This window comes from Coffea arabica, chromosome 11e (assembly GCF_036785885.1).
Source record: "Coffea arabica cultivar ET-39 chromosome 11e, Coffea Arabica ET-39 HiFi, whole genome shotgun sequence".
In the NCBI taxonomy this organism is placed as follows: domain Eukaryota; kingdom Viridiplantae; phylum Streptophyta; class Magnoliopsida; order Gentianales; family Rubiaceae; genus Coffea; species Coffea arabica.
The window spans coordinates 48,277,818-48,301,544 of record NC_092331.1 but is presented as its reverse complement, the minus strand read 5'-3'; the positions used below and the strand labels follow the sequence as shown (position 1 = coordinate 48,301,544).

At 34.9% G+C, this 23,727-nt stretch overlaps 1 long non-coding RNA gene and 1 other non-coding gene across 3 annotated transcripts; both read right to left on the bottom strand.

The window, feature by feature from the left end:
• Nucleotides 1-2,828: 2,828 nt before the first annotated feature.
• On the bottom strand, nt 2,829-2,935 carry LOC113694375 (small nucleolar RNA R71). Its single transcript, XR_003449331.1, has one exon. It is a non-coding gene; the product is annotated as a small nucleolar RNA R71 (small nucleolar RNA).
• A 10,125-nt stretch (nt 2,936-13,060) lies between these two features.
• Nucleotides 13,061-17,758, bottom strand: LOC140020993 (uncharacterized). Of its 2 annotated transcripts, none has more exons than XR_011824950.1 (4): nt 17,468-17,758; nt 17,239-17,283; nt 14,978-15,351; nt 13,061-13,326 (listed from the first exon to the last, which is right to left on the bottom strand). It is a non-coding gene; the product is annotated as an uncharacterized lncRNA (long non-coding RNA). The 2 variants fall into 2 exon arrangements; XR_011824951.1 differs by having other exon boundaries at nt 14,978-15,072.
• Between the last annotated feature and the right edge of the window lie 5,969 nt (nt 17,759-23,727).

The following is a 23,727-nucleotide window of genomic DNA, read 5'->3' as shown; positions in this document are numbered from 1 at the left end:
CAAAAAAAAGGTGCTTCTGAAAAAAATTGGGATTGCAATTGCCACAAGAGGGACAGCTTTGCAGTCGAAAACAAAATCTATTAACAACCTGCAGCCAAGTCCTTGCACTCACACAGCGAGGGACAATTGGGGGAACCCCACCGCAACTACAGTGCAGGCCAACCACTATCGTTACTAATGTTAACACCCTGGTTCTGGTGAGCAATTCTAGATCTCACTTGGACCTTCGACTTTTAGGTATATTGGGATTTTAAACCAAAAATCTTGGTTGCGGATGAAAAGTTGAGACGAGTCTTTTGGACGTTTTTAATCCAATTCCTGTGAGCACACCATCTTTCTTTAATATAATTGTCATATGGGCCAGTTAGTATTGAATTCATATCAAATTGTTATGCTTGAACAAATTCCTTTTACTAGGCTAGATGACATTTCATCCCTCACACATGCTGAAGACCGGGAATTAACCAATTATTGCTATTTGATACAGCCTGCTCTATATGTTTTTGAGTGGGAGTATTCGTTAATTTTTCCTTGCATTCAATGCCATAGGGGGTATTCATTGTCCAAGGTGACTTGTCTATGATCGCGAAGAGATGGCTTATCATGCTTGGCACTAGAGACATGAAGTTTTTAACTCCACCTGTGTTGACACAATACATCACACAGCCGGTCCCAAGTCCGGATGAAGTAGGAGGATTTTATGCTTTAGAAGGCAGCTCTTAGCGTACGTTCTCAAAATCCTTTTGTGTAGATTATGTATGAAAGGTTGGTGAATGTGAATTTTTTTTTTCATTCTTCTTGGTAGTGCTGAATTTCTGGTCTTCATTTCATAGTTGATCTGGATTTTAGCATCTATCCCTGATAGGTTGCAATTTTATCATTTATTTTATTATTAATTTCTCCTATTACTTGACCTGATATGGATTAATTATTAGATTTTACTCACTTTTCATAATTTGCATTTATTTCAGGGAATAGAATGAAAATATGATAACAAGTGTCAATTTGACAGAAAAGGAGTCCAAGGGGCAATGTTGGCAACGGAAAAACTGGGGCCTATTTCGGTAATTGCTGAGGAAAAGAAAGACGGAAGTCTTCCTGACCGTTGGGCAAGCCGTCGCACGAGAGCTTCAAAGGCTACTTAGATAGAAATTGAGTAGAGGACTTTTTCTTTTTTTTTTAGCTTTTGTTGACTTTTCCCTGAGACCTTTTCTTTTGCTTTTGATTCTTACGGATGTCAGGAGCACTTAGAAGATTCAATCACTCTATTTAAGTTTCGTCCCCTTTTATTCGTACGGATGAATTGAATTTCCCCAATTTCCAAGGACAATGGCTGCGGCTTTCTTTACAATTTCCTGTGGGTTTTGTTCATCAAATATGAACTGATTTCCTCACTCTAGTCAAGGGACAACGGAGGCTTTGGTTCACCTAAAAATTGTGAAATCGATTTAATTTTATTTTTTCCTTTTATTTATTGGTATTCGCATATTCTTTGATTGCAGTACTTATGATTATTTAATTAATTGATTGTCTTGGATCCGGATAATTAGTTAACTTGATAATCTATTGTCAATTAGGGCATTAAATCCGTAATTGTTTAATTGCCTTGAATTAGTGACAGCTGACACGATTGGATTTGTGTCAGGGGAATACGCGGGCTAATATGAAATAACCCTGGTAGTGTGTTATTTGGTTATAATAGGGCTCATCTAATACGTAAGACAATTGGAGAATTAAATCTTATGGGCGTACCTAGGATTATTTCTCAATTAGAGTAGTGATTAACGGGCGTACCTTGATCACCGACGCAGTAAGGAGGGGTTGACTGTCATCGCTTATTTGGCAGTTATAACCTATTTATTAATAAATAATTGGAATTGCTTGAGCATCGATAATCAATTAGGTGAACCATTGCTGAAGTTATTTCTTGGCTAGATCTTTAATTATCACCCATTTGATTTTAGTAATTTGTTATTTAATTTTTAGTAGATTCTTAGATTTTATTTGAATTTCTTTGATTGTCACCTTCTGCACAAAAACACCCCCTTTGTTACTGTAAATTTGAAAAGAAACAGTTACACCCAATCCCTGTGGATTCGACCCTACTTACCACTATTTACAAAAATTAACTTTAGTTGAGTAGATTTTTATTATTGTACAGGTCCAACACCTGTCAATTTTTTGCGCCGTTGCCGGGGACTAGTGTCAGTTATTTATTTCTTTTTAAATTCATTTTTGCTCTAATTTTCTGGTATTTTTCTAGTATCTGCCTCGGTCATCTCGTACAGGTGAATTGATTTTTGACCCTGAGGTAGAAAAGACTGCGCGTAGAACGAGAAAAGAGACCAGACAACTCAGAGAGGAGCAATCAAGTGCTGCATCTTAGAGACTTGAGCCTGAAGTTGAACCAACAGATTCGTTTGGTGACACTTCGAGTGACTCGAATCAAGAAGAAGTCACTATGACTAATGCACAAACATTAAGGGAGTTGGCTGCTCCTGATTTAAATCAGCAGCCTTTGTGCATTTCCCAAGATTAAATGATAACACTCCATTTGAATTAAAATCTGGTCTAATTCATTTTTTACCATCTTTTCATGGTTTGCTAGATGAAGAGCCGTATAAGCATTTGCAGGAGTTTGACGTCGTGTGCAACAGTATGAAGCCCCGGGAATTACAGAAGAGCAAATAAAAATGAGGGCATTCCCCTTCTCCTTGAAAGACTCTGCAAAGGATTGGTTGTACTACCTACCACCAAGTAGTATCATCACGTGGGGCCAGCTGAAGAAAAAGTTCTCAGACAAGTACTTTCCTGCGTCTCGAGCTGCAAGTCTAAGAAAGGAGATTTGTGGTATCAAGCAGCACCCAAGGGAGTCACTCTACGACTACTGGGAGCGATTCAAGAAATTGTGCATCAAGTGCCCCCAGTACTAAATAAGTGAGCAGTTGCTCATACAGTATTTTTACGAGGGGCTCCTTTTCAGAGACAGAAGCATCATTGATGCTGCGAGTGGAGGGGCACTGGTGAACAAGACCCCTCGGGCAGCGTGGGAACTAATTGAGGGAATGGCGGAGAATTTGCAGCAATTTGATATGAGGGAGGATGTCCCGATACGCAAGGTAAATGAGGTAGAGACATCCTCTATCCAGCAGCAGTTGACTGAGTTGACTTCTTTTGTTAGGCAACCGGCTGTTGGAAATTCATCACAAGCCAAGGTGTGTGGGATTTGCACTGGTATGGGTCATTGTACAGGACATGTGCCCAATGATTCAAGAAGAAAGTGCAGAGCACGTAAATATGACTGGTCACGCGCCTGCGCCCGCGCCAAGAAAGGCCTACGACCCGTATTCGAACACATATAACTCGGGCTGGAGAGTTCACCCTAACTTCACCTATGGAGGAAATTGGCAAATCCAATTTTACACCAAACAGGCAGCAAGGGCATCAACAGCAGTATCAGCCGCGCCCACCACCACCCCCCTCTTCAAACTCAAGTCCGTCTTTGGAAGAAATGATGAAGCAATTACTTGCTAATCAACAAAAGACGGACTCTAACGTGCAAAGCATGAGGAATCAACTGGGACAAGTGCAATCACTGCAAATTCAAGTAAATCAAATGGCCATCGCAATCAACCGTTTGGAGTCCCAGGTTTATGGAAAATTGCCGTCTCAACCTGAATTGAACCTGAAGAACGTAAGTGTGATGACTTTAAGGAGCGGGAAGAAAATTCAGGGACCTGACCTCACTATTTCAAAGGACAAGGATGAGGAAAAGATCGAAAACGAGCTTGAGAAGGGCAGTAATGGCATAAATTCAAAGGTACTCCCAGACCCAGCCATTACAGTAAAAACTAACTAGCCTCTCTTTCCTAGCAGGTTAGAGAAACCGAGGAAGTAGGATAATGAGAAGGAGATCCTGGAGGTGTTCCGCAAGGTGGAGATCAATATTCCTCTATTAAACGCCATCAAACAAGTGCCGAAATATGCAAAGTTTTTGAGGGACCTGTGCGTCAATCGAAGGAGGCTGAGGAGAGATGAAAGAGTCATCGTGGGGGAGAATGTGTCCGCAGTTTTGCAGAGAAAACTCCCACCAAAGTGCGGGGATCCAGGTAGGTTTACTGTCCCATGTAGGATAGGTAATACTTTGATTAGGAATACCCTACTGGACTTAGGAGCATCGATCAACGTAATGCCTAAATCTATGTATGCTTCTTTGAACCTCGGTCTATTAAAAGAAACTGAAATAATAATTCAATTAGTTGACCGAATAAATGCATACCCTGATGGGTTGGTCGAGGATGTGCTGGTTAAAGTTAATGAATTGGTATTTTCAGCTAACTTTTATGTATTTGACATGGATGATGATCATTCCCCTGACCCCTTACCTTTGCTGTTAGGTAGACCCTTTTTTAGTACAACACAGACAAAAATTGACATTAATAAGGGTACATTGTCCATGAAATTTGATGGAGAATTAGTCTATTTTAATATTTTTGATACAATGGAACATCTTGTTAACTCTCACTCTGTGTTTGTTATTCATGCTATTAATCTCTCTGTGCAAGAATTTTCTGAGTTTGTTTGTAGGGGCAAATTCAAATTTACTGAGAACAAATATAAGGGGATGAAAGCAACGTATGAGGTGAAAAGGAACAGGAAGTTAAGAAAGAAGGCTGCACTCAAAAGCTATTTGGATCCTGGAGGAGGGCCACCGATTACAAAGAAAATTGAGTTACACCTAGATTGAAGAGTGGTGTTCAATGTCTAGCCAAAAACATTAAAGAAAGGCGTTCATTGGGAGGCAACCCAATTTCTTTTAATTGTTTGTTCAGTTTTGTTTGATAGTTTAAATATGTTTTCCTTGAGTTTGACTGATTTCTGGCTTCAATTTTCGTTTTTGATGATTCGTAGGTATCTCTCTGACATGACGCGCCCGCGTCAAGTAGTATGGAGAGCTCATGGTCAGAAGAGTTCTCGCCCTCATGACGTGCCCGCGTCAAGTCGTATGGAGAACTCATGGTCAGAAGGGTTTTTACCTTCTTGACGTGCCCAAGTCACGTTCGCGGGAAAGATAAGTATTCAAAACTCGAGAACAGTTTTCGATTTCCTGTTAATCTCTAATTTTGAATTGCGAAAATAAGTTTTGTTAATAATAATATTCAAAAAAAAATAATAAATAATAAAAATAACAAAAAAAATTTTTTAAAAAAATGGGTCTTTCCGTTTAGCTATAACTTTTAATTTTCAAAATTAGAATTTATAAAAAATCTAAAAATGAAAAAAAAATGCAAAAAAGAGAGAAAAAAACAAAAAAAAACTATTTTGTTTTTTTTTTCTCTTTTCTTTTTTTTTCGTTCTTTTCTTTTCTTTCTTTGCTTTTTCTTTCTTTGCTTTTTCTTTCTTTCTTCTTCTTTCTTCCTCTTTTCCTTTCTTTCTTCTCCCCTGTTTCTTCTTCTTGTTCGGCCGAGCCACTGCCGCCGCCTCTCGTTCGTGCGCTTCCCCCTGGCCCCACCACGCGCGCGCCAATCTCTTATCTCTCTCCCTTCCCGTTCGCGTCTCTCCCTCCCTCGTGTGTCAATTTTCACCAACCGCCGCCACCGCACTTGCCCACCCTGGTGCCAGGTTGCCACTTTGGATGTTAGAGTGAAGAATATTAACGCCAATGTGGCCAACATTGCCCAAAATCTAGGGGCATTTATGCAGCACGCCAGTTTTCCTCCTCCTTTTGGGCCTCACCCGTCGATGTTTTGACGATTTCAGGGAAATACCGTTGCCCTTCTTCTTGCTATTACTGTTTATTTGTCACATTGAGGGCAATGTGTCATTTAGGTGGGGGGACAGCTGTGGTAATAGTATTTCTAGTTTTTAATTTTAGATGTTTTCCCTTTATTTTTAGTTTGTTATTTGTTCATTTTCGTTCAGTCTCTTTCTTTCTTTCTAGTGATGAGCTCTCATGTGAATGCCAAAGTTTGATGTTGGATTGTTGACTCTAAATCTACTATTGTCAAGTTTTAATAATAAAAGTATATCGAGTTAATGTGGTTGAGTCCAAAACGTCTCTTTGGTGAATATCGGTGACTGCTTGACTCTTTTGATTTCTTTGTTAACTTTTCTAGGCATAGGGAATGACTGTTGGCATTTTCATGTGAATTGGTCCAATATTGACCTAGTTCTTCATGTTTGGCAATAATGAGGCTAGCTGCTCCTAAATTTTGTTTTTAGCGGTATTATTTTACATTATTGTATTATTTGGCTGTGAATAAGTTTGGCTGTACGCTGCTATTAGTTACTACTGAGTAATCGGGAATTCTCACCTAAAAGTGTCGATTCTCGCGTCAAAAAGTAGTAATTTCTGAATACGTGGTCGTATAGCGATAGGAGCTGAGTAATCGGGTTTCTTCATCTGAAAAATGTCGGAGTTCGCGTCAAAAGACTCCAATGACTAAAGACTAAGTCTTTTGTGCTATCTAAAAAAAAAAGAGAAAAGAAAAATAATAAATAATAGAAAATGTGAAAAAAAGTGCAGGTTGTGTTAGTGTGAGTTAGAGGTCAGCTTGCCGATTATGGATTTAATATGGAGATTTTGGTTAATATTTGGACCATTTGCTGATAAATGTTATGCGTCATTTCTTTTTCTTAGATTAGTTAATTTGGAATTGAAGAGGGTTGTGGTTTAGAAGCTAACCGGGGTAATGTTTCTCGGATTTCGATCACTAATGCTTGATATATGATTTTTCTTGGTATCTTGGCAATATGGTAGATAGAGCAATAGCCATTGTCAAATATTGGTGTTTGTTAACTGTTCTTATGCTTGAGGACAAGTATGGTTTAGGTGTGGGAAAAATTGATAGGTTGCAATTTTGTCATTTATTTTATTATTAATTTTCCCTATTACTTGACCTGATATAGATTAATTATTATATTCTACTCACTTTTCATAATTTACATTTATTTTAGGAAGTAGAATGAAAATATAATAACAAGTGTCAATTTGACAGAAAAGGAGTCCAAGTCACAGAATAACCCCAGGGGCAATGTTGGCAACAGAAAAATTGGGGCCTATTTCGGTAATTGCTAAGGAAAAGAAAGACGGAAGTCTTCCTCACCGTTGGGCAAGCCGCCGCACGAGAGCATCAAAGGCTACTTAGATAGAAATTGAGTAGAGGACTTTTTCTTTTTTTTTAGCTTTTGTTGACTTTTCCCTGAGACCTTTTCTTTTGCTTTTGATTCTTACGGATGTCAGGAGCACTTAGAAGATTCAATCTCTCTATTTAAGTTTCGTTCCCTTTCATTCGTACGGACGAATTGAATTTCCCCAATTTCAAAGTGTGTGAACCCAAAAATTTTCACATTTTCTAACCAATATTTTATTTTCTTGCCTATATTTTATACTGTCCTTTAAAATATTAAAATTTCTATGTACTTTATAGGTAAGTACAGTTTTAAAATTATTTTCCTAGTATGAGTTAGTGTACATTAGTTTTAAGTGCGTTATAGACGTGGGACCCGCTCGTGTGATATAATTTTGGTGACTAAGTGAGGTTGGTGCTAAGTGTTATTATTTACTAGGTGTTTAGAGATAATTAGAAGTTACCAAATGGATTAGTGTTGGAGAGACAAAATGATAAGTTTGAAAACAAAAGGTGCCAAGTGTCGCGTTTTGGTTGGTGTTGGACTTTGACTATTTTTCCTCCACCTTTACTAAATCCAAAATTTGACTAAGATCATCTTCATTTCCTCCTAGAGCTGGCCGAAATTTGGAGAGCAAAAGAGAGAGAAAATCTTCATCTTTCACTTCAATTTCTTACCCAAATCTTGAGTTTCAACCGATTAACTTGCAAATTACCCCATAAAACTTACTTTCCAAGTAGTTTTCAAGGTGTTTGTGAAGTTATTTTTGGAGGACAAAGCCTAAGCTACCATCTTTCTTAGGGAGATAAGGTAAATTGTCAAGAAACTCCTTCTTTACTTCAATTAATGGGCAATTTGTGGTTATAGTTGTTGAATTAGTAATTTTGTGAGAAAATTATATGGGTTGAAGTAGGTTTATGAAAATTTCAGTTTCTTGGTGAACTTTCTGCCCTAATATGACGATTAATGATTGGCTATGGTTTGATAGCTTTGATATGTGAAATAGCTAGTGTTTAGATGTTAGTTTACTTGGCCTAAAGAAATTTCTAGTTTGTAAGCATAAATTCCAACTTGGATGATAACCTGCCCTGCTTCTGCCCGGTTCTATTTCACCATGTTAGAGGCCGAACTAGCCTTAGTACAAAACATGAAAGTTGTATAGAATGATGTTTTATAGTTGCCTGCAAAATTTCAGCTCAATTGTAGCAACATAGCCTGTGAAAAGACGGAAATACCCTGACTGCCATAGGATTAAAGTCAGTGAACAGTTTTGACAGTGCACCAATCTGATCGTGTCTTTTCACCTTGATACATACTTAAATAGCATTTAGTCAAAACATTAAAGTTGTAGTGCTATGTCTTAGTTTTCCAACGCCCCTGGAATCACCTCGTTTGGACTTTGGTAGCCTGAGTTATTGTCGTTTACGCATAAGGCGGTCAACAAGCCCGAATGTGAGATGCTGGTTCTGTTATTTGAGATTTTGACTTAGATACACTACAAACTGGACTGAGTGGTCTTCATCAAAGTTATAGGCTTTTGTCTTAGCTTCAAAAAGGTACAAATTTCACCCCAATCCGATAAGCGTAGCTTCGGTGGTATCCGTTATGCAAAACAACGTCAAATCTGTCTTTTGTTTTCCAACTTAAACTTCATTTCCGCACATGCTCCTAGCTTGATTTTGTACTTGTATGACTTGGAGCCTATGGAATGGCTATTGAAATGAGATGATTTTGTATATGACTTTGGGTTTGATTGAGGAAAAGAATGAAGTCATAAATGGCTGGAAAATAGGTAAATACAAAGGGCGTGCTACCCAAATTTACGCTCGAGAACTAGGTCGATATACTTGCGACTTGAGTAAGGCTTGAGAGTGAATACCACGCGAACCATCTAGGGTATTTACGTTTTCTTTGCCACTTCGACTCAAATAGCGATTTTAAAATTTTACAAGTGAGTCTAAGTTTACAAATATTTTACTTATGTTATTTGGTTTCAATGTACTCTTTTCACTACCAAAACCATATTTATACTTTGTACTAGTACGTATTCGACTTTTCTTTAACTCACTTACATCTTTGATGGTTGAAGTATAATATGTTCGTTTGATTATATTAGGATACCTTGGTGATTGATGGTGTATCCGGAAGGAAACTTTGGACGTTATTTTGCTTAAATAGGTGAGTGTTCCTTGTTGCTATATTTTCCTTGACTTCATAGCTTGTTGTTATTGTTTGGTAATGTGTTAATTGCTCTTAATGATTGCCAAAACGAGTTTTCTAGGCGAGTGTGTACTTTATCGCACTCGACCTAAATGATTGTGAAATTTTCAATGATTGAACGATTATATGCGCATGTATGTAAGCCTTTTGGCTGAACTGAGCCCTGCCCTTCGTTACCGATCGACTTGAGCCAGAAGCGGATTCGGTCGGGTGATATGGTGACCCTGGGTGAATTTGGTATACTCGAGTATTACCTTGAATTTTGGTGGAGCCTGGCCAACGTCCAGGAAGGGGGTGAACGAAATGAATGAACGAACGAGGGTTTTACTTACATTTTCAAATGATTGGAGGAATAAGGGGAAATGACAGGAGAACGAATGACCGAACGAATGAATGGCTCCCTATGAGCCCGTATCCTTTTAATGAATGTGTTTATCACTTTATGTTATACATATATCTTAGATTATTGGTGATATGTAGTGAATGCATTGGATTTATTGTTTGCCTATGTGTTCGGAAACTCACTGAACTTTTAGCTCACCCCTTTAGTTTTGTTTTCCTTAACAAGGGGATGCGAGTAAGGACGAGAGCCCAGTGTAGGTTTGCCTAGTCTAGTTTTTTTGGTTTGTAATGGTTCTCGCCCTAGTGCTTGGCACGGGCTGGATGTATGACGAATTGAGAATCTTTGTATATTCGATGTTTGTACTCCCTTTTGAGATAGTAATGTACATAAGTTTTGTTTTAAGTTTTGGATCGTCGTTATATTTATTCTTGTGGGTTTATTCTGGCTTTGTTTGAGGGTTGAAGTGAACGACTGAATCCCGGCGAGAGTTGGGCAGGCGGTCCGCCGAACCCTTTGGTTCGCCTTAGGGAGAGGTGGGGCTGTCACACAAAGGACAATGGCCGCGGCTTTCTTTACAATTTCCTGTGAGTTTTGTTCATCAAATATGAACTAATTTCCTCACTCTAGTCAAGGGACAACGGGGGCTTTGGTTCACCTAAAAATTGTGAGATCGATTTAATTTTATCTTTTTCTTTTATTTATTGGTATTCGCATATTCCTTGATTACAGTACTTATGATTATTTAATTAATTGATTGTCTTGGATCCGGATAATTAGTTAACTTGATAATCTATTGTCAATTAGGGCATTAAATCCGTAATTGTTTAATTGCCTTGAATTAGTGACAGCTGACACGATTAGGTTTGTGTCAGGGGAATACGCGGACTAATCTGAAATAAGCCTGGTAGTGTGTTATTTGGTTAGAATAGGGCTCCTCTAATACGTAAGACAATTGAAAAATTAAATCTTATGGGCGTACCGAGAATTATTTCTCAATTAGAGCAGTGATTAACGGGCGTACCTTGATCACCGACGCAGTAAGAAGGGGTTGACTGCCATCGCTTGTTTGGCAGTTATAACCTATTTATTAATAAATAATTGGAATTGCTTGTGCATCGATGATCAATTAGGTGAACCATTGCTGAAGTTATTTCTTGGCTAGATCTTTAATTATCACCTATTTGATTTTAGTAATTTGTTATTTAATTTTTAGTAGATTCTTAGATTTTATTTGAATTTCTTTGATTGTCACCTTCTGCACAAAAACATCCCCTTTGTTACTGTGAATTTGAAAAGAAACAGTTACACCCAATCCCTGTGGATTCGACCCTGCTTACCACTATTTACAAAAATTAACTTTAATTGAGCAGGTTTTTATTATCACACAGGCCCGACACCTGTCAATCCCGGGTTATGATCCATTCATATTTCTTTCATTCTTTTACTTTGCTTTATTTTACAACCGCACTTTACTTTTTCATAGTTTGTATACTTGTTCACATAAATCTGTTATGTGTTAAGAGCTGCCAATGAACTGTTTTTACCGTAACTAATCAACATGCACTAGTACGTTTGGCATTGGAAATTGACAGGAACTTTTAAGCTGGTTCTCTTCTGTTCATTGAGTCACCTGAATTGTGTTGGAATATGTTCTCAAGCTCACTTGCTGTTGCAAAGGTAATGTACTTTGTTTTATCTCATGCTGATCTTTCATACATGTTTAGGTTATATCGGCAAAATATGATACTAAAAAAAGGTTACACTACTGATACTTCAGACACAAGCTGCACTATTTGGTGTGGCCAAAATCTGACTGTAGAGTGGCTTTCCTATCTTGAATTTCTTTCCCAAATTTGTGTGCTATAGGTAGATTTGCAGCACCATTTTAGTCAGAATAGATGTTTAGAGCAAAGTGATGCTGATTACTTTTTAATTTTGCAATTCTTGGTAGGGATAATTCTATGGGATCAATCTAATGCAATTTTGTATTGTTACAGTTTAATTAAATGAACAAGCTTTTATAGAACTCGTGGGCTCACATTGGATTTGAAGTCCTGTGTAGATTAGAAACTCTGAGAGTGGAAAGTATGTCTTTCAGGCAATGTTATTGATTTTGGAATTTGTGGCACGGTCTCCTGTTGGTGATAGCCTGCAGGAATTTGTGGTTACAACTGGCATTTTTGGTGATAGTTCTTTGCTTTTCAATCAACAATTCAAATATTCATCAATTATGATAGTTTTATGTGATTATAGATGATAATGCAAATACGGTATGTGATGCAAGATCAAAACTCTCATTCAACTACTTGCAGAAGATTTATACATTTCTAGGCATTGTTTTGGTGCTGGACATGACCCATGAACTATATAGTTTTCGTTCACTCCAAAACTGAGCCCCATTTTAGTATTAGTACCACAAAATGATGGCCATTTTCCAGCTCCAATAGTCCCAAAAAAGTTCATATGCCAATGTCACAAATCTCATGCATAAAATGCAGGTTTTAAAAGAACTATTTCACCAAATAAACTATTCAAATACTCAGAACACTTCAGCATATTGGGCCAATACAAGATTAAACAATGTTTTAGTCCAGCTGCAATATTGGACCAAATTAGGGGTGCAAATGAGTCGAGTCGAGTTTTAGTCTAATCGAGCCGAGCCTTCGGTTAATTTTATGAAACTCAAACTCGAGCTCGAGCTCGACCTGCTCAAAATATCAAGCTCGAGCTCGAGGTTAAAAAATAAAAAAATAAAAATTATTTTATTTTTAAAAATGAATAAAATAATAATTTTTTAAATATATAATAAAATATTAGGAATATATACGTAATTTTACTATTAAAATAAAAAATAAAAAAATATATATAATCGAGCTCGCGAGCCTTAATGTTTTTGAGCTCGAGCTCGATTTGATTAGTTCAAACTCGATTCGAGCTCGATATTGACCGAGTTCGAGTTGAGTTCGTATTCGAGCCGCTCGCAAGCCGATTCGTGAACAGCCCTAGGCCAAACTATATATAACCAAACATTACAAGATTTTCCAATGACTAATACTTTAATAACTTCTTGGAAGAAGAACAGTGAAGGCAACATATACTCCAAAGAGGAGGATGAGCAGGCCAGTGAAGTTGACTATCAATGCTTCTTGCCCTCTTCTTAAGCCCGTGAAGATGAATTTCTCAATCAAGCCCGTCACAACACTCAATATTGCCATGAAAAATATAACCATGCCAAGCAGGACATGCCATGGTGCAAAATTTGCTCTAGTCTAGTTGTGGAGTCTCTGGCTCAGAACCAAAAGGTGAAGAAGCCAAACAGCCACTGACTAAAAAAGTTCGGAATCTTCCATTAGATTCTGGCTCTAGTTGTTTTAATAAACTTGTTCTTATTTTTTCATGCATACAAGTTGTATTACCTGTTCTTACAGACAAATCCCAAGCCTCTTCATTTTCTTTGTAAATTTGCAGGTCGTTATACATGTTAATTTGCATTATCTGTACGAGCATGTGTATAAACTAAAATACCAGACTTAAACTATTACCAGGTTCTCCAAAGTCATCGGCCACATCTTTCCTCTCCAAACTGTTGCCAAGTTCCTCCTCTGTACTTACTGATATTCTCCTCTTCTTAGCTGACATATTCACATCCAAACTTTCAGAACTTTCAGCATTTAGAATACTCAAAGATTTGACATACAGCAAAGCATATTAAATCGTACTAACTGGTCAACATCTCACAGAACATAAACGCGACTTGAATTAACTTATTTCGTTTTACATACACAGCAAGGTATGTAAGAAAATGTACTGCAATTACAGGTAACAAGACACCAAGCTGATTTCTACACTTTACACACCCTTTAGATGCAAGCAGGTTTCCCATTGAGATGGTTCAGATATACGAAATTGGATGAATCAACCAGATCATCTATAAAAAAATAAAAAAACAAAGAAAAGACGGTGAAGAAATATCATGCATGCTGATTCTGTACAAGTTCAGTACCATAAGTATATAAAAGCCATAGGCTATTCTCTTCAAGAATTACATTTCATTAAACTGCAATTTCTCTGCTAATAATCATATCAAACAATTATGTCGGAATTGCTCCCAAACTCGAGTATTCCGCCCCAAGACCATCTGTTGTACAATCAATTTCTTATTATCCTTGTGCTAATTGTCACTCTTTTAACCAAGATTTCATAAACTAATACAGCTATCAAGATTGAACCTGGTTAGCAAAAAAGTTGTAGAAAGAAGCATTCTTCTAAGATCAAAGTGCTAAAGGTCAATCAAATTCTATAAAAAATTAATGAAAAGAAAAAGTAAAGAATGACGATAGATCACCACCAGCTAGCCAGACTCACTTCATTTCTCCACCAGTTCCATGAGAAAACAGTTTACATAGAATAGCCAGCAAGAAAAGATTATCTATATTTGACACATAATTCTCTTTATCTCCATAAAAGGATTCAAAGCGACTCTCATCTTTAAAAGTCAATAGTTCGATTGGTCGCAGATATTTCTGTTCTCATGGAATTCTTCAGCTTTCAATCAGCAGTCAGGATATAAAGTCTTCTATAGTTGCAACTGATGGAAGTAGAAGAATACAGATAGTTATTGATGCATATGAAAATACATGAGATTTGGAGAATATGCAAGGTTGTCCACTGTAGGAGTGATGTATCAGATCTCTATGTTGGCAGTTTGAAAAGGAGAACTGGTACAAAATAGTATCCCTATGGACGCAACAGTTTCTAAATTTCTTCTTCCCTATTTCTGTTCTAATTTTCTGCACCCATTGTATCCTAGAGCCTTATTTAGTGCACAAATTCAGTAACTCACTATTCCGACAACATAGAGCATGCTTCAAGCTTTAGACCCATGCCCAGTTAACAAAGCACTTCCCCAGCTTTTGAATCCATTAGAAGTATACTAAAATAGCTTCTGACTTACACAGGCTGCTGATCAGTAAAAATGTCCTGAACTCTTTTAACTGATAGTCTTAAAAGCAGCAAACACATTCATACAAAATTTGAACACAAGCTTTTAACACTGAATGTTATTTGACAGTGGGGAAGACAGGTTGAACTCTTACTTTCTCATTGGTGTATATTCAAGAACAGGAAAAGAAACTACCACATGCAATGGAAGATGAGAGTAAAAAGTCAGGAAGAAAGCCACAAATGACACAAAGGTTTAGGACATCACTTCCAAGACAAAGATGCATAAAAAATTCACCAATGAATAACTTAAATAACTCCTTCATGGATGGCCTAACAAACCTGGGTCTGTACCGGGCTTCAGCTCAGCCTTGGGGACCAGAACATCTCGTGACAGGAAATTGAGGTGACGAATCCCAACATTTCAATTAAAAGCCCTTCCATCAAAATCAATGAATAAGCCTATGGTCTCAAACAACGGCACGAAGTGTCCTCCACTGTCAGTTTACCCAATACCCATAACACGTAAAATACCAATAAGCTAGTAAAGCACCATAAATTTTAAGTCTACTGAAATATGTAGAATTTAAATTTTTAATAAATAATCGAGATCCTAAAAAGATTACCCATTCTTCAAAGTGGGTAAATTGGATCTTCAGCCAAGTTCCCAAGAATATTAAAATTTACTCTTCCCTTAAACTCTTCATTGGTTGCATCTGTCATGAATATTGATGGCATTCATAAAAAAAGAATGGAACTCATAATGTATCAATGTATCAACATCAGTTTGAAGCCCGAAGAAAACATTCAGCACACACAGCTTTTATAAAAACTCGGTGAAGTCAAAAGAATAGAATCTTGCAAGCACCAGATGCACACCTCCCCATTCTCCACGTTGGTTCATTATTTGTCTTCCTTTTGCAACAAGAGAGGTCCAAGAAATAAAAATGATACAGGCTTTGGAGAGGACTTCAAATATAACTGAAACTCATTCATTTCTTTCACATAGTGATAAGCCTCAGCAATGCCTAGCTTTTGGTGTAAATATATCCAAAAACAATTCCAAACAAGTTGTCTGCCACAAGATTTTATGCTAATGCTAAATTGTCCACTTATTATTTGTGCCCTAGAAGAGTGCAACATCTCATGCCTATACCTTTAGGTATGAATAAAAAAACAATTATCCAAAGCTGCTGCAATGAAGAATGCCTTTTTAATGTTAAAAGCAAAACTGAAGCTTATATATCTATTTCTTGAGAACTCAAAATAGATGATTGGCAATCAGCTATGTATTTCATGCATATAATATCTGATGTCTCAAATGCCTAACAAAATTGGACTAATGGTCTTCTCCTTCCAGAAATATGATCACTTAAGGCCATGTCATTCTTTACAGAAATATAACCATGCACTTATTAAATTGCTTTTATGTTTAAAATTTTTTTCTTACGGCAGAAAATATTGCATATCTTCTATCTATTGTTTCTGATTTATTTTCAAAGAAAACAATGCAAAGGTTCCGTATTAGTAAGGTGAATTTGTGCTTAACCTGTATGAGTTATGTGTTCAAACTTAAGCTAAGGTTACTATGTATCCATAAGAAACTTCAAATTCAAGGAAATTGGTAACTCATATATATATATATATATATATATATATATACTGGAAAGCTGTGAGTGATAAAGAATTTAAGCAGTGTTGCATTTTGGACGTCGAATCATGTCATTACTCAAGAAGGCACAGCAGACTTAAGCAGTCATTCTATTGAACCAAGTGACAAATGACAGAGTGTAAGCAAAACAAGTTGAATAAGACTTGTAAACAAGGACTAAACCATACTAATCTGTGACCTAAAAATGCACCGGCTACAAATAAATAGATGAAGTGGAAGATCATAAGCAAAAAAATTTGAAGCCAGCTACTAGACTCAGAAGTTAATAACCTATTGGCAGGATAATTGACATCTTATCCTTCTGTTTGTCTGCAAACAGAAATCTTAATCGAGTTTAGAACCCAAAAATCATAAACGTTTTTCCTAGACTAAGTTCAACAGATGGAAACAGTGTTGCGTGCATAATTTTGCCATTATTCTCACAAATGAAGACCATTAGCATTACACTTCATTTCCAAAAATTTATCACGTTTAAAACGGTAAACAACTTTAGTTTGTTTGTTCCCCCCCCCCCCCAACCACCACCACCACCCAATTACCTAATGCATTTGAACAACACAACATGCCTGCTCACCAGTTTTATCAATTAGTCGCCATCCCATTCGGCGTTTACTTATGCTTAATCATTCAAACATCTCTTTCTTTAGAAACCAATTCCGTAACATTGCTACTCTTCATCTTAAACCAAAACAATTACAGCAGCGAACACATTATACCAGTAATTCAAGTCCGTTACAGTCTTATTCACTTACAAGTCCCCCAAGTTCCCAACCTTGATCAGAATTTTAGAATCCCATAAAACCAAGTTCACTAAACCAATTTAACTGTCCTGATTCTCAAGTCAGCATGAATTTTCTTTATGTCTAAAATTTCCTTATTTTGATATTATTCCAGAGAACTGACAAGAGACAAAACCAGCAGAATTCATTACCTCTTGAAGAATTGACATGGCTTCTTTTGTTGCACTCTTCTCTCTCTATATATAACAAAGGAAGCATTTTTATAAATCACCACACTGCCCAGACTATCCCAAACAATCAAATTGAAAATTTTCAAAAACCCAGATGCAAATTACATAAATAAATGCCAATAAAGTATTAAAATAACAAAAAAAAAGAACATAACTTTCTGGACAGAAGAGATGGGTTGAGAGGCCTTACTGATGGGGGAGGTGATGAGGAATCCGGAGTGGGAATGACTGAGGAGAGAAGAAGGGGCGTTGTAATGAAAACGAGGAATGGTGATCACAGCAGAGTGCTGCTCCCAGGGCTTCAGCTCCTTCTTGGTTTTCAGTCCCACTTTCATTGCTTCTTCTTCCAATTCTTTTGCTTTTTCTTCTGTTTTTGCTGTCACAAGTTTTTCAGCCATTCTTTTCTTTCGGTGTTTCATTCCCAGTATTATTGAGTTAATGGACTGTAATTTGTATGGCAAATGAGATTTATATTTATATTTCGCCCCCTCTTTTGTATGGCAAATGAGGAGGTTTTATACCCTAGTTCTTCCACTTACTTTACTAATAAATTGTGATTTATACTAAATGATTTAGACACTCTTTGATAACCCAATTCAATACTTAAATTTAATGAGTTTAGATCTGAATTTTTCAGAAGCATTTGATAACCTAAAATAGAATATCTAAATTAATTAAGTAGCATTAAATTTTCTAGACAAAACTTGGTCTTAAATATAAGTGATAAGTTTTTCACTTACTCTAAAATACATTCAAATATATTAGCTTTAGGGTGTGTTTGATAAAATTGAAATCTGAAAACTGAAATCTAAAATCCAAAATCCGAAGTCTAAATTAATTAAGTTATTGAATTGTAAAGTACCAAATGTGATACATTTGAGTATATATCTCATTAAATGATAAGTGAATAATTTATCACTTATTTTTTGGAGTAGGTTTTGTCCAGAAAATTCAATGTCATTTTATTTTTTGAACAAATTTTGCTTAGAAAATTCATTGTCATTCAATTAATTTAAATGTGCAATTTTTGGTTATCAAATGCGTTTGAACATGTTAATATATGAATCCATTAATTTTAAGTATTGAATTGAGTTATCAAATAGAGCCTAATACTTAACAATTCAACAACTTAACTTTATGGAATTCAAACTTCAGACTTTAATTTTCAACTTTAATTTTATCAAATACACCCTCCTTTTACCCAAATTCTATCAAATAGAATTTTTCTACATATTACCACCCTCACAATTCACAAAGTCATTTTAACAATTGAATCTATTAACTGATGTTAATTGGTTTGGACCATTGTGTGATATCAAAGGTAAAAAATATTAAAAAAAAAAAAATCACATGTGTGCAAAAAAAAAAAAAAGACAAAAAAAGGTGTAGATTTTTCTTTTGGAAAAAGGGAGAATTGCAGTTTCAATCTCCAATTTTTAGCATATGTGCTAAATTAGTTTCTAATGTTCCAATTAAAATAAATTTGGTTCTCAAAAGTTTTTGGTAGTATGTACATTCACCAATGATGAAAACTCAACAATGACTAACGGTCAAAATTTAATTACTGTTATTTAACAATTTTGACTTTGTACTTTTGGACCCCAATATTTGAAATTTTAATCATTTTAGTCGCTTAAGTTTTCAATAGTGATATTGAGGGTATTAGGATAAAATAAGATGCGAATTACAATGCAATTGTCCTAAATGGGTACTAGCAATTCTAATTAAACTTTTTTTTACTTCATTTATTCATGCCACTAATGTCTCATAAAATAAATTTGGTTCTCAAAAGTTTTTGGTAGTAGTTACATTCACCAATGATGAAAAGTCAACAATGACTAACGGTCAAAATTTAATTACTGTTATTTAACAATTTTGACTTTGTACTTTTGGACCCCAATATTTGAAATTTTAATCATTTTAGTCGCTTAAGTTTTCAATAGTGATATTGAGGGTATTAGGACAAAATAAGATGCGAATTACAATGCAATTGTCTTAAATGGGTACTAGCAATTCTAATTAAACTTTTTTTTACTTCATTTATTCATGCCACTAATGTCTCATATATTTCTTCCCTTTGGTATAATTGGTCTCAAATTTGGTATTATATATGTGATTATTGTTTTATACTATTAGTAATTAACTGATGATTAACCCATAATGAGTAAAAGCACTTCATATTTGTTTTGCTACTTTTTATAATTACAATTCCTAACTATAACAATTTAAGGGCTACATGCACAAGTCATGCAAGAACTAGCATGAATGATAATAAATTTTATATTAATACTAGAATTTTCCTTTTTTTATTTTATATATTATGTAGATATTGTCATTTGATTGTAACTTATTAAAAAAAAAAGCTCTTTAAGTTCAACGATGTTATTATGTTGATACAAAGTGTTTTTATGAAATTTTATAGGAATTTAGGATGACATTTGTCATATCTTTAATTCAATTCATACCTTTTTTTTCATTTAAAACCCCTAACTATAACTAGAAACTTAAGTGACCATATTGATTGAAACTTCAAACATTAGGGACTAAAAATGTAAAGTTAAAATCAAAAAATTTAGAGACCAGATTTGTTTTGGTTGATACATTAGAGACCAGTTTGATGTATAGGTCAAACATTGAGAATCAAATTTGTGTTTCTCTCTTTGGAAAGTTTTGAGAAGTAGTAATAGAAAGATTTAAAATTCTTAAAGACATATAAGTTTTGGCAAATTCACATATTTCTAATATCTAATAAAGCACAGTTCATAATCAAAATTACCAAATTAAACTATCCAACCAAGCAAGCCCCCACTCTAATCATCTGATCCCCAAATTCCCTTTCTTACTCATTTTGAGAGGGAAATGAATTAGCATAAAAATCTGAGGCAATCCTTTTAGAACTATCAATGGGGCCGGATCAGCTTGAACTCGGCTTCGAGAAAAAATCTAATGAGCTTGACCTTTCATTGAGTTGGGTTGAAATTGGATCTAAATATTAATCCCAAATTAAATGTGAGCAAAGTATGGGCCTTATTAGGATCAAACCTGATATAGGTTCGACCCTTTAATATGCATATATATATATATATTATTCTATATACTATTTTCATATTTTGATTTTTATATATAATTATATATCTAAATATATAATACTAATATTTATGAGTTATTTGTCAATATATATATATAAGGAATATTAAATATACAAAATTATGTCAAAAGATTTAGAAGGCCAAATCTTAGTACAAGCAAATTGAGGATCTTTGAAAATTTATTGACCGTTGATCATATTTTATTACTATTTTCCATGTACATTGAATTAATTGGATATATTATTGTTGAAAAATTCTTGGTTTATATACTTTTTAATGAATTGTTACCGGTTCTTGTGTAGTTTTAATGTTGTGGTCCTGTGGCTACTAAATTAGTTTAAAACTTAGTAATTATAGTAATTATATTAAGGAAATTAAGGAGTTATAAGCGAGTTTAAGTTAAGTCCGAATTAAACTCACAATCCAAATATTTTGTGAGTCAAGTATGAGTTTTACATTTATCAATCCAAAACTCATAGTTCGAAACCCGAAAGTGGTACTAACTATAAAAGCCGAACCTAAGTTTGTTAAACATCGCTTCAAATGGTCCAATTGACAGACCTAAATCCTTCACCTCTTTTGATTTAAATGAAATTAAATTTAAACCTATAGTTTAGTACTCATATTCTTTTGTACCCAAACAGCCTTCTGACCTTTGAAAAAAGTTACTCAAAATACTACAAGTTATCTTCACCTTGATTAGAATTATTTCAAGTAATCAGGAAAGTCAAGTCACATAATCGATTTTGTTGTCTAGGTTCTATTTTTCTTTTTTAGTTTTTTTTATTCTAACAGTTAAAAAAGGGTTCCTAATCGCAATACCACTATGAATGATCATGCAAGTATATTGTTTGGATTGCATTTTCTGGAAGGGTATATTGTAACACTTTTTTAGATGTGATGTGTATAAAATAAAAAGATCATTGAAAAATGTGTCAAGGAAATATTTCCAAAAAACATGAGGTTTTTGTCCAGAGAATGGCAATCCAAAAAAAGCCAATATATTGGCATACTACTGCAAATTGAACTCTTTTCTACAAATATATTATTTTTTTAACTTCAACTATCCAAAAAAATCTCTAATCAAAATATTGAATTGTTATGTTTAAACTTGTAACATATATGCTTCTAATAAAACAAACAAAATAATGAAAAAGATCAATCTTTAAAAATATTACCTATGGAAGATAGAAGCAATTGATAAATTTAAGGAATTCTTCCAGACTTGTGGCTTTTCAAATATCATTGATTTCCTCCAGTTTCATGTGATCTAGTAGGCCCTTGCAATTTTAATCTTTTGCCATTGCTAGAAAATGTACAATGGTAGGGAAAGAATGGTTTTGGTAGTGAAGAAATTAAAAGAAACTCTTCTATAGCAACTGTGAAGACTTTAGGGCAATGGCAGTAGTTGACAAATAGACACAACTGATAAATGGGCAATATTGCCTCTTTACACAGTAAAAAGAAGAGAAAGAGTGCGTGAGACTTTTTTTTGGGAATGCTAATATTATTTGCCTTTTGAAAACTCCAATTTTGGGAAAGAGTGGTTTCAACTTTCCTTTTCTCATTTGTTGCTATTCAGAGAACTCCAATAGGCACTGCTTTGTTACACAATATGAAGGGTTGTTTTTAGGTTCTTCTTATTGTTTGCATTGTAAGTATTGAATCTGTAGCTAAAACTCTACTAGATTTTGATTAGTTGGGATTTACAATGTGTTCATGCGTTCTTGATTCTTGGGTTTCTTTCTTTGCATCTTAAGTCATGATTATGATAAGAAGATTTAGTTTGATTACTTTTGAGGCTATAGGTACGCAAGTTTTAGTAGGGTTTAATGAAGAAACCTTTTCTTTTTAATTGAGATTGGTAGTTCAGAAAATTGATGAAAAGAATTTAAGCCTGACATGAATATTCAAACATTTCTCTTCTTTCCATTTTTAAATGAAGTTCTTTCTTCGCATGTAACGAAAGAAAAAGTAAGTTCAAGAAGTATGTTTACCATTGTTTAAAAAATCAATTCAAAAGATTTATTCTTTTGAGAAAATCAAAGAAGAGATAGTGAAATAAGGAAGAAACGGATTTTTGATTCCTAATGTTTAGCTTGTGCACCAAAATGATCCTTAATATTTTGACTTAAAAAAAATCTTCTCCCTAAAATTTGTGATTTTAGGCAAATATAGAACAATTGATGAAAAATTTCAATAATTGATGGGCAAAATTAAATTGGTTTAATCCATTGACAGGCATAACTAACCCATGACCACAATCTCATAGTCCATTTCTTCAAAAGCATCTTCATTCAATTTTTTTTTGAATCTTTAGCAACTTGTTGGTCAATGTCATCATTATTTTGCAGATTCTGTGCCTAAAAACTCAAATGCTAAACATTGTTAGAAAATGTACGAAGTTACAATAGTGACTTGTCAAACTAATATAAGATTAAGTGATTAATCAAGTTTTCTTCTTACTTGCACAGTGCTCGTTGATGCATGTTGATGTGTTATTGAACTCAAAGACACCACTTCATAACCTTAGTAGAAGTTGGGGTCCAAAGTCTACCAAAACAAATAGAAAAACACACAAATAAATAAAATAAATTAACTTGCAAATCTATTATACCAAGAAAAAATTAAGATAGCTAAGAAACTACATGTAACTAACAGTTCATATTATATAAACGAAAAGCATGCTGTTTATTTGTGATAATTGTGCCATATTTCTAGTACTTTGCTCATATACTCCATCACATTTTTTTAAAAAACAGAAAAGAAACTCCATTGCAAGTTGCTTGCAAACGTTTATGGTAGATGGGCTCAGGCAAATGCCTTTACCTGTTGAAGTCTTAAACTGACTGGTGGTTATGATAAATGTGGCTTTGAACACTTTTGGACTTTTGAATATGCAATTTTCGTGATCGGTGGACATTGAGGCTTTTAAGAGAGATGGGGCAACGAGAGTGGGATGGAGTGGTGTGAAATATGAAACAGATGTTTGAAGCTAGTTTCTCTATAGTAAACTCGAATATGAAAAACTTTTCAGCCGAACAAGAAAAAATCTCATCTTATAACTTGGCAGACATAATGCTACAGTGCAAAATCAAGATCCATAATTAGCATACAGGGTAAATAACTATGCACTTAGTGTGGTTTCATCTATCACCACATTATTCTTTTAAAGTTTAACCTTTCAAAATATTCACATAATCCCCACTATAATTTTATATAAAGTGAAAATTTGACATAAATGAGTCTTCCTACAATCGTTATTTGAAATATTTGGGGGAGGGAAGGGGGAAGAGGGATGGAACAACTTTTCATAAAATTATTGGGGAATTTTGCAGATATACATGAAATAATAGACAGA